The 17,380-nt window shown below is 40.8% G+C and overlaps 1 long non-coding RNA gene across 1 annotated transcript; it reads right to left on the bottom strand.

Annotated features, from left to right (window-relative positions):
• Positions 1-3,575: 3,575 nt before the first annotated feature.
• Positions 3,576-4,505, bottom strand: LOC310753292. Its single transcript, XR_014543319.1, has 2 exons — positions 4,448-4,505; positions 3,576-4,000 (listed from the first exon to the last, which is right to left on the bottom strand). It is a non-coding gene; the product is annotated as an uncharacterized lncRNA (long non-coding RNA).
• Positions 4,506-17,380: the final 12,875 nt, after the last annotated feature.

Here is a 17,380-nt window from a genome sequence, read left to right as displayed (position 1 = left end):
ACAAACAAACAGACTATAATAGTTCCACTTTTGTTAACATTGTTAGGTGACTTCCTCGAATCCCCCTGGCTGAGTTTCAGTGTATATCATTGTAACAGTTTTCAAAAAGTAATTTATCATAAAATTTACTTAGTCAATTAACACATTTCTTTCTTTCTTTTTTCTTTCTTAACTTTAGACATATTATTCTATAACATCACATATTTAAATCCTAAGCCAATCTTACTTATAATAAATACTTGCAAGTATTTATATTTAAGTTATGTAAGCATATTTAGCTAAATAGTCTTTAAATTTCATCCATTCCTCCTGGTACTCCTCCTTCTGGTTGCGGACTCTTCTGGTCAGATCGGCTAGCTCCCAAAAGTCCATCATCTTCATCTGCCATTCCTCCACTGTTGGCACTTCTTGTGTTTTCCAATTTTTAGCCAACAAAATCCTAGCAGCAGTTGTGGCATACAAAAACAATCTAACATCTTTCTTGGGCAATTCCAAACCTATTATTCCAAGAAGAAAGGCCTCTGGTTTCTTAATAAATGTATATTTCAACATTTTTTTCAATTCATTATAAATCTTCTCCCAGAAGTCTTTCACCCTGGGGCAGGTCTACCCCATATGATAAAAGGTACCTTCTTTTTCTTTACATTTCCAACATAGATTATCACTCTTGTGATGCACTGCTGGATTAGACCAAATGCATATCTAGTCCAGCATCCTGGTCCTTGCAGTGACCAACCAGATGCCTCTAGAAGCCCATAGGCAGGGCATGAGAATAATCCTGGAGATGGCATATAGCAGTCATGACTAGCAGCCATTGATAAAGTGATTGAGAGGCCAGAAGCTGGACAGACCTGAGTAGACAATTCCCACTAGCACCATAAATATTTCTTTCCTTTTCCATTTTTCTTTCATGAACCCCCTCCCTTGGGAAATTGAGGCTTTAAGAAGAGTTTCCATCTAGCTTTGGTGGCTTTTTCTTTCCTATCTTATTCTATTTTAGTACATGTTTTATGAGGGCTCCAGGAGAACCCATGGCTTAGCCTGCCTGGATACCCCCACACGCCTTTCATTCCGGAGAGTTCCATACCATACCAGGCTTCAGAAGGGCCGAGCAGCTTAGCTGTGCCTGTTTTACAGTGAACCTTTGAGGGAAAACATACCTCTTCCAAGATGAAGTGAGTGTGAGTAATAGCTGTGTTCTCCTCACCCTCTTCCTTGCTTGTTTCTCTTCTTGCCTGCCTAACTTGCAAAAAAACTACCTGTGTCACATTGGGTTAGGTATCAATGGTTAATTTGGATCCATTCCTTAACCTATTTCATCTTCTGTCTACTTTACATCTTTCCTCCCTTATCTTCCTTATTTAGTGATAGAGTTGTAACTCTGTATCAGGTCTTCCACAGCGCTCCTCACGTCCTAGCGGTGTAGCAAGAAAATTATTAGTGCATTTGCAAAGCAGGGCTCAGTATGGTTTCACATTGGATGGGGGACTGTGTGTTGAAATTCCTGCATTTCAGGGGGTTGGACTAGATGCTCCTCAGGATCCCTTCCAACTCTACAATTCCAAGACTCTACTATAGCCCAATCTTCCAAAACGCTCACTTCTAGTAGGCTTAAATGTCTCTGAAAATCAGGACATATGGCGAGTTCCCTTAAAAAAACTTTTCTGTCTGGATTGTCACTCTTTGAAATATGGCAACCCTACTATTGTGCTAACCCAGTCATTATCCGTTTTTTACCTATGTGCCTTTGCCACGGTGTATTTGGGTGCCCTATTTTCTGATTATTCTCTCCTTATTTATTCCTCCTTTTGGGAATCTTAATTCCTTTGTGGCATCCAGGGACTCTGGATTGAGAGAGAACTTTAGGGTTTATGTGTGTAGTTCTATGCAAATGTAAAGAAGGATGTGTGGTAACAGCACAATTACGAGGCAGTAACTGGGGATGCCTCTGAGAGGAGAGCACCATAGTTACTTCTGTCATTTTCCCAGAATTCATTGCATTTCTTCACTTTTACAATCTGTTCCTGGACTGTAGCAGTTCAAATTGAATATAGAGGGATCATGTGCTGGAATAAAAAAAAACTACCTGTAGTTATCTTCATCTATCCTGATACAGAGACAGCGTAGTAGCATTCTCCTTGCTTTATCAAAGGAGTGGTGTCTGAAGTGTCATCAGCACAGTCCTATTTTCATAGCCCAAGTAGTATGAAGCTGAAGTAGCTGAAACTCAGTTAAAACCACTGTGATTGTGCCAGTTTCTCCACAACAGGACAACATGTCAGTTTCCAAGATGATATTTTATTCAAACAGCAAGGGGAAAGAAGAAACAACAACTGAACACTGAGTCTCTTGCACCATCTCCAAATGGGTGGGTTTAGTGCATCTATTCAAGCCAGCAGGAAGATGGCAGTAGCTTATGGGTGGACTGGTCATTAACTGGGACCAGGATAGAGTCCATTGACTCCATTGGGCTACCATTAAATGGAAAGGTAATCTTCTCACATTGCAGATTAAACTACCTGCGGAAACTTCTCCCTCCATCCCTCATACCTCCCTAAACACTTTTCATTACCAGTTTGCACTAGAGGGTTACTCTTGTCGTGGTTGCTGGGCACAGAGGCAAGAATGGCCTTATTCATCTTCCTGCCTGGGCTTCTTCCATAAGCATCCTTGAGACAGGCTTTCCTATATCTATCATTCATATAGACATATTCACCACATGTAGAAATGTTAACTTTGGGTCCAGCTAAATAGCCCACCTAACCATTTTATGGTTAGGGATCTGTGGGCGGGGTTTTGTATAGGAATGGTTTTAATAGGGCATAGAGAGAGAAGCAGCTATTAATCTGGACTAAAAATGTGCGATTCTGCAAATAAGCGATGAATTCACTTCAAATTCCTGCCCTGTGTGCCACATCACTCAGAGGCGAAATTTCAAACCGAAGGGTTAGACCCAATCTCTCAATTGAACCCATATCCAAAGATTTGCTAGATCATTCCAGAAAGAAAGCAGGTTGTGTGCTTTTTTAGATACCTATGAAATTCCAGGTTTCCATGTTATAACTGCTCAGGGTAATACATGAACTCTGGCAGAGAAATGCTATATTCCCAGTTTAATTGCTTTAAATCTCTTGCCCCTCAAGTGGCATCTCTCCCAGGAAAGTAACGGATCTCCTTTTCTTCCCAGGGAAGCACAAACAACATCCATTCAGCCAGTTTACCGGGTGCCAGTGCTCTTTCTGTCCCGTTTCTGTCTGGCAGCTGGCTTTTGTGCCAGTGCTCAAAAGGCAAAGGGGTGGAGAAGCCTGGCAGCTTTTTCATTGGGAAGACAAATCCCTTTCAGCAAAAGTTTAATAGAAGCTTGATTAAAAGAAACACATACGGCAGCATGCCAGGCTTATGGTGGCCTATAGAATCTGGACAAGACAAGCAGTTTCAGGCTTGGCAAACCCCACACATAAACAGAATCTTGCCTTAGGCATTGCCCATCAATGTCCACAAGCCAGCAGAATAATAAAATGGAAATCAGGAGAAAAAAACATAACTCAGTAACTCAGTCCATTTATACTTTTCAAATTTATACATTTTCATTAGTTTTACAATCAATTTAACATTTCAAAATTTGACTTCCTTCACCCTCTTTCTGCAGTTCCTTAAATTCATTTTATAATATCTTCTGCATATCCAAATTCATTTAACTTGCTCATTTAATTATCTACTGTAAATATATACTCTTATAAATCTGTAGGTTATTACAATAATCCTGCTAATGTTTTTATCTGTTTACAATTTATCGGTAAATATTCAGTAAACCATTTCCATTGTTTTATAAAAAGTATGTTGTCTTGATTTCTTATTCTTCCAGTAAGTTTCACCATTTCTGCATATTGCATAAGTTTTTTTTATCCATTTTTCATTTACTCAGTCCACCCTAGTTCCTTTTGTTGCTAAGGTACATCTGATCTTCTTTCTGCAACAACTGTGTGTTGGGCATGGTTGCCTGCAGAGAAATTCAAATGTGAGAACACCTATTTACCTATTTATTCAAGGAAACTGAATGCTGGGAGATTCAGGACTCTCAGGGAGCAGTACTTCTTCACACAGTACCTAGTTATATAAATTCCCTACCACAAGATGCAGTGAGGACCACTAACTTAGATGGCTTTTAAATGTATTTTTAATATTTTATGTAAACTGCATAGAAGCCTTAGAAGCTTTAATGATTAAGTACTATATACCGTATTTTTCCATCTAAAAGCAGCCCCTATGTATAAAATGCCCCCTATTTGGGGGGACTCCAATTTAAGAAAATGGGGGGAGATCTAGCCATGTATAAGACGCCCCCAAATTTTGGACATTATTTTTTAGGGGGGAAACCTAGTCTTCTACAAGGAAAAATATGGTAAACCCTGTTGAATAAACAAGGCCACCAATGGCTGCAACTCACAATGGTTATGTTGTGCCTCCACTTTCTTCATTGTATGCCTCTGAGAACCAGTGAGTAGGAATCCAAAGTGAGGAGGCACAATTGCACTCAGGTTCTTTATATAGACCAGAGTTCTTGACCAAAGCATGTCCATTGTCACGCCATAACTGGAACAGAATGCTGGGCTGTGGGACTTCTATACCTTTTGTCCCATCTGAATCAGCCTCAAAGGTACTTAATCCATATCTATCTTGTATAAATCTTGTCATTTCTTATGAAACACTGCATTTTGATGTGTTTCACCCCAAATCAGCTTTGATCTGAATGGAGAAATGAACAACCTTGCTGTGTTTTAAGTCTGAGATATTCTAAAGGCAAAAACTGAGTCATTGTGAAGGGGGTTAATTCTGGATTTTTTTAATAAAAGCATAAATGTATGCGGTTTGAGAAATGATTTTGAGATTCAGAAGGGTTAGGCTGAGTGGCAAAATTAAATCACATTTAATATTAAAAGGGCAACATCTTTTCTTAGAATATTATAAATTAACAAAATTGCATTTAGTTAAAATGAAAGAATATGAAAAAGATCAAACACATATAACCTTTATTTTGCTAAGGATGGTACTTAATTATTTTATAACAGCTAGTTCCATTACACACATAGGTGCTAAAGTCTCAAAATGTTAGAGTGAACTGAAGTTCTGGAACAGGCTTGTCTAGGTGATGCAGACTACACATTTTTATGAGCAAAACTAACGTCACATCTTTGCTCATGGAAAGCCCTGGCAGTAATAACCCCAAATACCTTATGTTTGAGCTTTGGCTCCAGTTCCTGGTTTCCCTGAAGCATTAAAAAAAGACATAGAAGCATGAACCAACGTCCCGTTTCATAGTCACACCCTCCCCTCTTCCTTTCTTGGTATAATTTCAGCAAGGTTCTTGAGTATGTTAACAGCCCATGCTACATCTCTGACATCTTTTTATGTCAGGCTCTCCATCAATATGTTGCTGTGGAATTGTGTGTGACAGAATGCTCCAATAAGAACTTGGGGGATTGTACGTATGCGATCTTTGTGATTTACTAATAGAATAGGGAGCTGGATATTTATGCATGTCTCAACATAGGCCACTAGGTTATAAAGAGTTCAAGGAAAATTCCAAAGTGCTGAATGGAACCACTGAAGTTTTGCATGACACAATTGCAACATTATGGAATTAAGATCCTGACTGTCCTAGGATTATCAGTGATCTTTTTCCTCTATGCTTGTCAACTTGCTTTGTTTTCCCATGGGGCTCCTGTTTTTGAAGACCTAGAGTTCCACATGGTGCTTCCATCCCCAAATAATGGAGAATGGCAGGAAAGGTCTTCCTGTTTATGAGAAAATAAAGGTGCTTAACTTCCAGTTCTTACCCCACCTTCCCATTTAGTGAAATTAATAGCCATAATTGTTTTTCCAGGCAACAATGTAAAGACACCATTTTCCCTCTCACTGATGATATGAAACAAGGGAGCTATTCGCCGGGATACAGTGTGTGAGGAAATACTTGGACTGAATCCACAGTTTAGCACATAAATTCTCCTTCCTGCTCTGTCAGATTCTCTGTGTTGACAGAGATCCATTTTTGGTGTGAATTGCAATAAAGATCCATTTATAAGCTTTGCTCTGATCCTACTCAGAAAACAGAAACAAATGTGCATTTGAAACGTGCACCCTCTAAGAGGGGTAATTTACAGCAAGGAGATGGAAATTGGCCAGATACTATCCCATGGTTTGTGGGAGGATACTCACTGTGTGAGGAAACTTTGCAATGGGTCTTCCCTGAAAGCTAGAAGCAGCAGGAATCAGAATAACTTCAATGGCTTCTAGAAGTTGCTTTCCATCTTTAAAAGGGCCATTGGACTATATATATACATACCTGCATGCAACAGGCACTGGATTGTACTGAGGTATGCTGGATTGTACTGACGTATGATTTTTGGCTTATTCTTACAGTGCTCATCTTGTAAGTGAAGTGGGCAACATATGTCCTGATGAATGAGCAGTTTGGGGGGTATTTTGTCTATTGCTCATACACAAACACGGTTTTTTAATGTTAGTTGCATTATTTATTTGCATGTTATGGCTTTGTAACTCAATGAATTAATAATAACAATTTAATTTTGTTTTTAAAACAGAGATATTTAAAAAGCTGACTTGAATTTCAAGACCAGCTCATATATTATCTCAGGGCGGGATTTAGGTTTGATGAGGCCCTAAGCTACTGAAGGTAATGGGGCCCTTTATATGTCCAGCTGTCCTTTGTCAACAACAAATTGTTGCTGTTTTTTGTGATGAATATGTGCTATATGGTAATTTATGGACCTAATATGTATCTCCCCTTCATGGATCACTGCCTTGCCGTGGCGAAGGGGCTTGAATAACTCAGAGAAGCTATGAACTATGCCAAGCAGGGCACCCAAGATGAACAGGTCATAGTGGAGAGTTTTGACCAAACGTGATCCACCTGGAGGAGGAACCGGCAAGCCACTCCAGTATCCCTGCCAAGCAAACTCCATGGACAAAGACAACAAGCATATAAAAGTTATGACACTGGAAGATGAGCCCCTCAGGTCGGAAGGTGTCCAACATGCTACTGGGGAAGAGCGGAGGACAAGTACAAGTAGATCCAGAGCTGATGAAGCAGCTGGGCCAAAGCTGAAAGGACGCTCAGTTGAGGATATGCATGGAAGCGAAAGGAAAGTCCAATGCTGTAAAGAAAAATATTGCATAGGAACCTGGAATGTAAGAACCATGAACCTGGGTAAGTTGGATGTGGTCAAAAATGAGATGGCAAGAATAAATATTGACATCCTGGGCATCAGTGAACTAAAATGGACGGGAATGGGCGAATTCAGTTCAGATGACTATCATATCTACTACTGTGGGCAAGAAACCCGTAAAAGAAATGGAGTGGCCCTCATAGTCAACAAAAGAGTGGCGAAAGCTGTACTGGGATACAATCTCAAAAATGATAGAATGATCTCGACACGAATCCAAGGCAGACCTTTTAACATCACAGTAATCCAAGTTTATGCACCAACTACTGGTGCTGAAGAAACTGAAATTGACCATTTCTATGAAGACTTACAAGACCTTATAGAAGTGACACCAAAGAAGGATGTTCTTCTCATTATAGGGGATTGGAATGCTAAAGTAGGGAATCAAGAGATAAAAGGAACAACTGGCAAGTTTGGCCTTGGAGATCAAAACGAAGCAGGGCAAAGGCTAATAGAGTTCTGTCAAGAGAACAAGCTGGTCATCACAAACACGCTTTTCCAACAACACAAGAGACAACTCTACACATGGACATCACCAGATGGGCAACATCGAAATCAGATTGATTATATTCTCTGCAGCCAAAGATGGAGAAGCTCTATACAGTCAGCAGAAACAAGACCTGGAGCTGACTGTGGCTCAGATCATCAGCTTCTTATAGCAAAATTCAAGCTTAAACTGAAGAAAGTAGGAAAAACCACTGGGCCGGTAAGATACAATCTAAACCAAATCCCTTATGAATACACAGTGGAAGTGAGGAACAGGTTTAAGGATTTAGATTTGATGGACAGAGTGCCTGAAGAACTATGGGTGGAGGCTCGCAACATTATACAGGAGGCAGCAACTAAAACCATCCCAATGAAAAAGAAATGCAAGAAAGCAAAGTGGCTGTCCAACGAGGCCTTACAAATAGCAGGGGAGAGAAGGCAAGCAAAATGCGAGGGAGATAGTGAAAGATACAGGAAATTGAATGCAGATTTCCAAAAAATAGCAAGGAGAGACAAGAAGGCCTTCTTAAACAAGCAATGCAAAGAAATAAAGGAAAACAACAGAATGGCTTCCCAGAGATCTGTTCAAGAAAATCGGAAATATGAAAGGAACATTTCGTACAAAGATTACCATAATAAATGACAAAAGTGGTAAGGACCTAACAGAAGCAGAAGACATCAAGAAGAGGTGGCAAGAATATACAGAGGAATTATACCAAAAAGATATGGATGTCTCGTATACCCCAGGTAGTGTGGTTGCTGACCTTGAGCCAGACATCCTGGAGAGTGAAGTCAAATGGGCCTTAGAAAGCACTGCAAATAACAAGACCAGTGGAAGTGATGGTATTCCAGCTGAACTATTTAAAATTTTAAAAGATGATGCTGTTAAGGTGCTACACTCAATATGCCAGCAAGTTTGGAAAACTCAGCAGTGGCCAGAGGATTGGAGAAGATCAGTCTACATCCCAATCCCAAAGAAGGGCAGTGCCAAAGAATGCTCCAACTACCGCACAATTGCACTCATTTCAAACGCTAGCAAGGTTATGCTTAAAATTCTACAAGGAAGGCTCAAGCAGTATGTGGACTGAGAACTCCCAGAAGTGCAAGCTGGATTTCAAAGAGGCAGAGGAACCAGAGACCAAATTGCAAACATGCGCTGGATTAGGAGAAAGCTAGAGAGTTCCAGAAAGACATCTACTTCTGCTTCATTGACTATGCAAAAGCCTTTGACTGTGTCGACCACAGCAAACTATGGCAAGTTCTTAAAGAAATGGGAGTGCCTGATCACCTCATCTGTCTCCTGAGAAATCTCTATGTGGGACAAGAAGCTACAGTTAGAACAGGATATGGAACAACTGATTGGTTCAAAATTGGGAAAGGAGTACGACAAGGCTGTATATTGTCTCCCTGTTTATTTAACTTATATGCAGAATTCATCATGCGAAAGGCTGGGCTGGATGAATCCCAAGCCGGAATTAACATTGCCGGAAGAAATATCAACAACCTCAGATATGCAGATGACACAACCTTGATGGCAGAAAGTGAGGAGGAATTAAAGAACCTTTTATTGAGGGTGAAAGAGGAGAGCGCAAAATATGATCTGAAGCTCAACATCAAAAAAACAAAGATCATGACCACCGGTCCCATCACCTCCTGGCAAATAGAAGGGGAAGAAATGGAGGCAGTGAGAGATTTTACTTTCTTGGGCTCCATGATCACTGCAAATGGTGACAGTAGTCACGAAATTAAAAGACGCCTGCTTCTTGGGAGAAAAGCAATGACAAACCTAGACAGCATCTTAAAAAGTAGAGACATCACCTTGCCAACAAAAGTCCGTATAGTAAAAGCTATGGTTTTCCCAGTAGTGATGTATGGAAGTGAGAACTGGACCATAAAGAAGGCTGATCGCCGAAGAATTGATGCTTTTGAATTATGGTGCTGGAGGAGACTCTTGAGAGTCCCATGGACTGCAAGAAGATCAAACGTATCCATTCTTAAGGAAATCAGCCCTGAGTGCTCACTGGAAGGACAGATCGTGAAGCTGAGGCTCCAGTACTTTGGCCACCTCATGAGAAGAGAAGACTCCCTGGAAAAGACCCTGATGTTGGGAAAGATGGAGGGCACAAGGAGAAGGGGACGACAGAGGATGAGATGGTTGGATGGTGTTCTTGAAGCTACCAGCATGAGTTTGATCAAACTGCAGGAGGCAGTGGAGGACAGAAGTGCCTGGCGTGCTCTGGTCCATGGGGTCATGAAGAGTCGGACACGACTAAACGACTAAACAAACAAACAAACAAAAATATGTATCTAAAGCCATTTGCCACTGTTGCTGTATGTAGGTTTTGTTTTATTTGTTTTTCATCTTATATTTTGGAAATGTACATCCAGGTTTTTTCCTTTTAATTTTTTGGGGGGGCCCCAAGAGAATGGGGCCCTAAGCTATAGCTTGTTTAGCTTATATGTAAATCCGGCACTGTATTATCTTCTTGATTCAAAATGGCATTCAGCGTCCAAACAGTAACAAAATCCACTACACCCACCTTGGGAATCTTTGTGCCAAGTTTTGTGAGGAGAAGTAGCTAAACCCACACCAATTTCCTACAGGACTAGGGAAGCAATGAAAGAAAATATGACTCAGTGACTACTATTCTATACCAATATAGCAGTAAGCCTATATTGTACATGACAATCTGAACATTGGTTTCACACCTTTTCTCACACAGAAATGTTTTCATATAGGAAATATGTAACATTTGAAGCAGCCTATATGTGTTTGTGTATGTGTTTTTTTTGTTAGGAGGGAAAAAGAGACAACCGCCTTGTTGGCTAAGAGATCTCAAGTGGTGCTTTGAACATTCAAAATGCTTCCACATGCCTTCTGACTCCCAGGGTGAAAGATAGCTTAATACAATTATCTATAGTTCCACTCCAGCTATTCTTAGAAGATGCCAATCCAGTTACACTTCTAATTTATTTAGTAAGACCTGAGGTGAATCACAATCGCTCATGGCCACAGGTCACAGCTCATCCTAAATATTTTTTTCTTTTGTTTTCAGCAGAGACACTGAAAATATTGTTTACTTTTCTCTCTCCTGCCCCCCCCCACCACCACCACCCAATTTGCATTTGCCCTGAAGACATTTGTGGATAAGTAACATTCTTCTTGTTGCAAAGGCTGGCAGCAAACAAATCCTTCTTATTATTATCATGCAATGGATTTTGTGCTAGGACTGAATGTGTTGCACAAAGTTCTTATGGTAAGCTGTACTAAAAAGAACCTTAAGTTGAGAAAAAGACCCTGCAAATGAACACAGATACTGAAGGACATAATGGCTGTGTGTAAATGCTTTTCCAACCCTGCTGGTGAGACAGAATGAGGAGCACAGCCAGGACTAGCCCAAGAGGACATTTTGCTGCCTGACTCCAAGGACAAAACGATGCCCTCTCTCCCAGTTCCATGTTACAGTAAGATTTGCATCTTCCCATGATAGCTAGACTGTACAATGACACATTAACTCGTAAATTTTTGCTTCACATATGTGATTTACAAGAACCCCTCCTCATTAGAATCGTCGGTTGAACTGACCCAAGCAGGATGATTAAGGTCTGTGTGGAGATAAACTTTAACCAAGAGTATGCTTTATGGAGATCGAGAAGCAATAAGAGCTTTTGGAATGGCGCAGCAATTAATTCGGAGTCGCCATCTTGCCAAAGGATTTATAGCCGGGAGGAGGAACGGACCTGTTTTCAGACTGCATTCCCGGTGAATCTCCTCAGAGGTTTTGAGAAAGGAGGCAGATTGGTGAAGATTAATGACGCTAAGACTGTTTTGATGTATGGAAGTTATGTTGTATGGAAAACGTCTGGATATGGCTACTGGATAAAAAAATATATATCCACGCAGGATTACAAACTGTTCTAACCAGCTTGTGGAGACTATCAGAGGTCACAAAGAGAAAGGAAAAATATATGAAAATAACAACAAGAGATGTGGAAAAACAATAAGAAAGGACTGGATAGTACTGTGAACATCATAAGGTTAGATTTGTGGACATTAAAACAGCAGTAAGAAGCAAGAAGTTGATTGGATCCCCTTCGGAACTGAAATATGGGTACCCCCAACAAAAATTTAAAATTCGGCTGTGTAATTTGGAATTTATGTAATTTGGTTTGATTTGATGTGATTGGTCAGTTAATAAAAAATTATTCTTAAAAAAAATAAAATTTTTGCTTCACATAACGGTTGCACCCGACTTTTTTGCAAGAAAAAATGTCTATAAGATCTAAACTATGGCTTAGTGTAACATCCAAGCATGACCAGTACATAGCAACAAGCTTGGATTTCCCCGAGAGCAGTGGTTCCCAACCTTTTTTTGGCCATGCCCCACCTAAACATCTCTAGTGTAGTGGTTAAGAGTGGTGGACTTGTAATCTGGTGAACCAGGTTCGCTTCCCCGCTCCTCCACATGCAGCTGCTGGGTGACCTTGGGCTACTCACACTTCTCTGAGGTCTCTCAGCCTCACTCACCTCACAGAGTGTTTGTTGTGGGGGAGGAAGGGAAAGGAGATTGTTAGCCACTTTGAGACTCCTTAAAGGATAAAGCAGGATATCAAATCCAAACTCTTCTTCAAACTCTTCTTGAGCCGTGTTGTGTAGGGAGCATTGTGAGAAATTAAAATGGTGGGTGACCAATACCCACCTGCTGTAGATCATAGAACTACTCCTTGATACAACCAGCTGGTAAGCCAATCAGGTGCAGATGCTTTGCTGGAAGCACCTGACAGGGTGGACTTTGGTCTTTCAACTTTCAGCGGCACCCTGTGTGAGTCCAAAGTTCACCCCACCCTCCACTCACCTTCCATTATGCTCAATTCATTGTGTCATAGTTGTGGTGCCCTATGGCACCCCCTAAGCTCATCTCCCAGTACGGTGAAACTGGTTGCACTGCTCTAAATCTGCCTCTGCTCTGAGACCTAGTGCATGCCCTACATTCATGGCAAAAGCAAGGTTTATCTTGGTTTGTAGCTTAGGCTTTTAGCCATTATGCTGCACACTTGCTCAAACCTCTGTTAAGTGCCCATGCCACAACTTTTATGGCTTTCATTAGATCCTATGCTGAGTCCAAATCTCCTTGTCTAATTCATGTTTTATTACACCCAGAGTTTTATTTTAATAATTCCTTTGAAAATCTTAAACATTCATATTTATGGGATAGAAAAAGACTGGCCTGCCGGAATTAACAATAACTCTGAGAGCATGATGGTACCAGTCAATGAATCAGAGTGATAAGCAGAAAGGCGGTATGTTGTTAATCACAAAAAGGAAAACAAATGGCACTTTTCATGTTAGCTGATCCCTGGAATGCTCTGAAATGTCCTCAGAACTATATTCCACTTAACAATGAATGGAAAAACACCACTGTTTTAAAACTGTTTGGTTAGTCCCATTGAAAATATGCCAAGACACACATCAGAGGCAGAGGAACTTGATTTTTTTTATTATTACAATATAAAAGATGTAGGCAAAGACGTGAGAGATTTGAAAATATAGAAGGCTGACCTGTCTGGTCCTAACTAAGCCCAGCCAAGTCAATCCTTTGTTTGGACAATATCACTTTGTCACTTTTAAAAGTAACATAAACACAAGAGGCACTGATCCCAGGTCTTGAAATTTGATTAACTGATTTGGGGGGAGGGCAGTTGATGGGTGCCTCAGCGCTCAGTTATTTCAGAAGTGGACTTCACTTCTATCTCCAACATAGTCATAAACCGAGCCAATCTCAGTATTTATGTCTTTGATGATCAGTAAATGTCCACGAAAATCAATTTGAAAAAAGGTAATCAATTTATACCTTAATAGCTGTCATAGATGGAAGGTCAACTGTGTCCAATAGGACTTAAAGGTAAAGTAAAGGGACCCCTGAGCATTAGGTCCAGTCGTGACCGACTCTGGGGTTGCAGCACTCATCTCGCTTTACTGGCCGAGGGAGCCAGCGTACATCTTCCAGGTCATGTGGCCAGCATGACTAAGCCGCTTCTGGCGAACCAGAGCAGCAGCATACAGAAACGCCATTTACCTTCCTGCCAGAGCAGTACCTATTTATCTACTTGCACTTTGATGTGCTTTCGAACTGCTAGGTTGGCAGGAGCAGGGACCGAGCAACGGGAACTCACTCCGTCGCGGGGATTCAAACCGCCGACCTCTGATCGACAAGTCCTAGGCTCTGTGGTTTAACCCGCACTCCAGGGCAAATGTGCATAGGATTTCAGTCTTAGGAAACCAAGCAGTAGCTGTTTAATGAATTTAATACTGTGACAGCAAAATATTCAAGGGAAATATAATTAAATTAAGCCTTTTGTTTCAATTGCTTGTTCAGCTTTAGCACAGTTTGTGGCAGCACATTTCAAACAGTATTAATTCCTGTGCTTTGTATGTATTGTATAATCCTCTATTATTGACAATTGATTTGCACTGGTGTGGGTTTATTATACTGTCAATTGTCAAAACACACATACACACACACCCCGCCAGGTTGCTCTTTCAAAACAGAATCTCTGTGGATTTAGTAGGAAATTTTTCGGTGGTGTAACTGCATAAGTAGATCCACAAGACATCAGCTTGGACTGTTAATAATCAGTGGCTCATGAAATGGAAAAAGTTCTGAACACCCTGCTAAATTAGTGTCCTTACTTCACATTCCGTCCATGCAAAATTGCTAAAACACACATACATTGGCCTGCGATACACGGCTACAGTGGTACCTGGGGTTAAGAACTTAATTCGTTCTGGAGGTTTTGATTTTCTTTGAAATGAGATGTCTTCTGTGGGAAGCATTTAATGGGTGACATTCATTTTTTATCACGTTGAGTTAGCAGAAGTTATATACTTAATGCTGTTTAAACTTTAGCATCGTGTCTATGAAAGAAGAAAAAGAGAACCTGAAATAGTACATACAGAGGCTGAGGTGCATATAACAATGTTAGGAGATTGTATTTCTGTCAGTCTCCAAATCTGGATTCCCCGCATTCTGTTGCACACTTCCCTTCATTTGACATCTTTCCACACATGATTGTAAATGTCAAACTAACATATTTTAAAGTTATTCCCCCCCCCAAAATAGTATACATTAAAAAATGTAAGCCCTGTGAATATGATGAATTGATGCTTGAAAATACATTTATCATACAGAAACATTTATCAGGGAGGTGAAATCTGAAGCAGCCCCCCCTGTTGCATGAGCACTGTAGCGTCGTGGTTCCCAACGTGGAGCACACACCCCACAGGGGGGCAATTAGATTTTTAAGGGGGGCAATTCAAGAATGAGTTATTAACAGTTAATGGCCTTTTAGGCTTCCTCTACTTGAATAGGAGTTCACTTTTTGAATAATAAGAATAATATGTCACAGCGGGGGGGCACCAGGATTTTAGAAGAGGAGGAGGAAGAGGAAGAGGAGGAGGAGGAGGAGTTTGGACTTGACATCCCGCCTTTCACTCCCCTTAAGGAGTCTCAAAGCAGCTAACCATCTCCTTTCCCTTCCTCCCCCACAACAAACACTCTGTGAGGTGAGTGAGGCTGAGAGACTTCAGAGAAGTGCGACTAACCCAAGGTCACCCAGCAGCTGCATGTGGAGGAGTGGGGAATCAAACCCAGTTCACCAGATTACGAGTCCACTGCTCTTAACCACTACACCACACTGGCTCTCAAGGGCATTTGAATGGTGGGAAGCTCATAGGCTCAGCCACCCAATGGAAGGGGGAGGAGTGTCCCCAAACAGTATGTTGTTATGACTGTTGTTGATATGAAATTACATCTTTAATTCTTTATTTGGGTCTAGGAATGTATTGGACACAATCATTTTAGGTGTAATTTCGTACGTACTTGACCTCCTCCAATATGGTGTCATCCAAAGGATGTCATACCACACACCAACTGTGATGTAGCCACACATAGGCATCATGGCCACAGCTTGGCCAGCTGGGGGAAGCATTTCATTCCCCCTGTGACCGCATCTTGTAAATTGTGCATTGAGAAAATGTAACCCCCCTGAAACAGACCCTTAAAAAGGATGCCTGGATATCATAGAAAGCATGTGTGTGTTGTACTACAAATTTAATATTTAGAGAGACCTTAAAAATTCCCTGGTAGGTAGCCCAGCAATATGGACATGCTGACATTTTCTTTCAACTAAAAGCATCATCAACTGAAAGCAAAATGCAGCAATAAAAAAGCTTGAATTTTCATTTATTTCCTTCTGCCCACTGAGTATGATCTGCACTTCACAGAGAACAACGATCAATATTTGAAACTATTGTCTAAACAACAGGAACAGATAAGTCAATTGGCAAAGCCTTAGCAAATTGCTGTCGGTTCTCTGGCTGTCAGACAGAGAAAGAAAGGTATTCTTAGTGTGATGGTGTTCAGGGGAAAGTTATTTTTAGCTCACTTTGGAACAGGTGATTGGAAGCACAGACAAAATAGTTTTGGATAGAATACAGTTCTCAGGTTCAGTTGAGCTGTGTTGACACAAGTACCACCTGGGAGGGCCCTTTGCATCTCATTTCTCTGCTTCCCAAGATTGCCATATGTGGCTACACTGCTTACATGATTGGAAATCGAACACGGGCCTGTTTACAGCATTAAGATTTACATGTTATCTCCTGGAGTGTTATATTCTGAGATCATAACCTTCCATCAGTGTTCTAGCTGGAGCTCTTTGCTGATTCACATGACATGGTTTATGGGCTAGTTCTGATTGCCTCGAACCTCCAGTGATGGGTGTGCCTGTGGGTGCAGACCATGGAGAAAGAGGAGACTGAGGTCTCACAGGCTCATTGACAGACACCTTCTTGTTGGCAGCAGTTTAGGAGAATACTGAGAGCAAAGTGCACCTTACCACTAGGGACGTGTATATGGTTGTGCCAGGTCAGTTGTGGCGAGGTGGCTGTTTGTTTGTTTCCAAACTGCTTAGGGTGGTTAAAACAGAAAGGATTGCAAGAATCTCCAAAATAACGTCTCCAAATGGTGTGCATGGGCAGTAGAATGGACATGTGCCATTTACATGTAAGTAACTGTAATGTGATGCACATCGGGACTGACCAGGAACGAGACTTTTCTCTGTACAAGCAGAGGAAGTGGTCCCCCACCTCTTTAGAATGATTTCTGTCTCGTGCGCAGGTCTTTACAGATTTAACTGATTCATGGGTTAATTGGTTAATTGACTAGAACCACATATATTGATTTTTTAAAAAAATAATTTTTATTAACTGGCCAATCACATCAAATTAAATCACATCACATAAATTCCAAATTACAAAGCCAAATTTTTAAATTTTGTTGGGGGAACCCATACTTCAAGATCCAAAGGGGGATTCAGATCATCTTCTTATTACTGCGTTAATGTCCAAATCAGTCCCAATCAGTCCAAACAAAATTCATAATTCTATCCAGTCTTATCTTGGTGTTTCCACATCATATCTTGTTCATATAATTTCTATTTTTCCTTTACGATCTCTTCTGTTAGTCTCCTTAAGCCGATAAGCAAAATAATAATCCTGTGTGGATTTCCCGTTCCTCCACTAAGTCCAGATGGTTTCCATATATCTCCTTCGTAGATAACATCGCTCTTTCCATCATAAATTTGGCATTTGT

Source organism: Podarcis filfolensis (genome assembly GCF_964270895.1).
Source record: "Podarcis filfolensis genome assembly, chromosome: 2".
Lineage (NCBI taxonomy): Eukaryota > Metazoa > Chordata > Lepidosauria > Squamata > Lacertidae > Podarcis > Podarcis filfolensis.
Note: the sequence above shows the minus strand (reverse complement) of the source record. Positions and strands in the feature narration are given on the sequence as shown.